We start from the raw sequence: 2500 nt of genomic DNA on the forward strand, positions 1-2500 counted from the left end.
CTTGGAACCCCCCGGGTGGCACAGGGCTGGATGGGGCTTTCGTATAGCAGGGACGGTGCTGCCTCACGCTTCGCTCGCTGTTCGCCGCTCGCCGCTCGCTCGCGCAACCTAAAATGGCCAGTTTTGGCCCGTTTTTGGGCTGTTTTGGCCTGTTTTTGGTCCGTTCTTGCGTGGCACGGCGACCGTCGTGAGCGGAGCAAAACGTCAGCCATCTCAGCACCCTGGAACCCCCCGGGTGGCACAGGGCTGGATGGGGCTTTCGTATAGCAGGGACGGTGCTGCCTCTCGCTTCGCTCGCTGTTCGCCGCTCACCGCTCGCTCGCTCAGCCAAAAATGGCCAGTTTTGGCCCGTTTTTGGGCTGTTTTGGCCTGTTTTTGGTCCGTTCTTGCATGGCGCGGTGACCGTCGTGAGCGGAGCAAAACGTCAGCCATCTCAGCACCCTGGAACCCCCCGGGTGGCACAGGGCTGGATGGGGCTTTCGTATAGCAGGGACGGTGCTGCCTCACGCTTCGCTCGCTGTTCGCCGCTCGCCGCTCGCTCGCGCAGCCAAAAATGACCAGTTTTGGCCCGTTTTTGGGCTGTTTTGGCCTGTTTATGGTCCGTTCTTGCGTGGTGCGGTGACCGTCGTGAGCGGAGCAAAACGTCAGCCATCTCAGCACCCTGGAACCCCCCGGGTGGCACAGGGCTGGATGGGGCTTTCGTATATAGCAGGGACGGTGCTGCCTCTCGCTTCGCTCGCTGTCCGCCGCTCGCCGCTCGCTCGCGCAGCCAAAAATGGCCAGTTTTGGCCCGTTTTTGGGCCGTTTTGGCCAGTTTTTGGCCTGTTCTTGCATTGCGCGGTGACCGTCGAGAGCGGAGCAAAACGTCAGCCATCTCAGCACCCTGGAACCCCCCGGGTGGCACAGGGCTGGATGGGGCTTTCGTATAGCAGGGACGGTGCTGCCTCTCGCTTCGCTCGCTGTCCGCCGCTCGCCGCTCGCTCGTGCAGCCAAAAATGGCCAGTTTTGGCCCGTTTTTGGGCCGTTTTGGCCAGTTTTTGGCCTGTTCTTGCATTGCGCGGTGACCGTCGAGAGCGGAGCAAAACGTCAGCCATCTCAGCACCCTGGAACCCCCCGGGTGGCACAGGGCTGGATGGGGCTTTCGTATAGCAGGGACGGTGCTGCCTCTCGCTTCGCTCGCTGTCCGCCGCTCGCCGCTCGCTCGTGCAGCCAAAAATGGCCAGTTTTGGCCCGTTTTTGGGCCGTTTTGGCCAGTTTTTGGCCTGTTCTTGCATTGCGCGGTGACCGTCGAGAGCGGAGCAAAACGTCAGCCATCTCAGCACCCTGGAACCCCCCGGGTGGCACAGGGCTGGATGGGGCTTTCGTATAGCAGGGACGGTGCTGCCTCTCGCTTCGCTCGCTGTCCGCCGCTCGCCGCTCGCTCGTGCAGCCAAAAATGGCCAGTTTTGGCCCGTTTTTGGGCCGTTTTGGCCAGTTTTTGGCCTGTTCTTGCATTGCGCGGTGACCGTCGAGAGCGGAGCAAAACGTCAGCCATCTCAGCACCCTGGAACCCCCCGGGTGGCACAGGGCTGGATGGGGCTTTCGTATAGCAGGGACGGTGCTGCCTCTCGCTTCGCTCGCTGTCCGCCGCTCGCCGCTCGCTCGTGCAGCCAAAAATGGCCAGTTTTGGCCCGTTTTTGGGCCGTTTTGGCCAGTTTTTGGCCTGTTCTTGCATTGCGCGGTGACCGTCGAGAGCGGAGCAAAACGTCAGCCATCTCAGCACCCTGGAACCCCCCGGGTGGCACAGGGCTGGATGGGGCTTTCGTATAGCAGGGACGGTGCTGCCTCTCGCTTCGCTCGCTGTCCGCCGCTCGCCGCTCGCTCGCGCAGCCAAAAATGGCCAGTTTTGGCCCGTTTTTGGGCCGTTTTGGCCAGTTTTTGGCCTGTTCTTGCATTGCGCGGTGACCGTCGAGAGCGGAGCAAAACGTCAGCCATCTCAGCACCCTGGAACCCCCCGGGTGGCACAGGGCTGGATGGGGCTTTCGTATAGCAGGGACGGTGCTGCCTCTCGCTTCGCTCGCTGTCCGCCGCTCGCCGCTCGCGCAGCCAAAAATGGCCAGTTTTGGCCCGTTTTTGGGCCGTTTTGGCCAGTTTTTGGCCTGTTCTTGCATTGCGCGGTGACCGTCGAGAGCGGAGCAAAACGTCAGCCATCTCAGCACCCTGGAACCCCCCGGGTGGCACAGGGCTGGATGGGGCTTTCGTATAGCAGGGACGGTGCTGCCTCTCGCTTCGCTCGCTGTTCGCCGCTCGCCGCTCGCTCGCGCAGCCAAAAATGGCCAGTTTTGGCCCGTTTTTGGGCTGTTTTGGCCAGTTTTTGGCCTGTTCTTGCGTGGTGCGGTGACCGTCGTGAGCGGAGCAAAACGTCAGCCATCTCAGCACCCTGGAACCCCCCGGGTGGCACAGGGCTGGATGGGGCTTTCGTATAGCAGGGACGGTGCTGCCTCTCGCTTCGCTCGCTGTT

Source organism: Musa acuminata, unplaced genomic scaffold (genome assembly GCF_036884655.1).
Source record: "Musa acuminata AAA Group cultivar baxijiao unplaced genomic scaffold, Cavendish_Baxijiao_AAA HiC_scaffold_513, whole genome shotgun sequence".
NCBI lineage: Eukaryota > Viridiplantae > Streptophyta > Magnoliopsida > Zingiberales > Musaceae > Musa > Musa acuminata.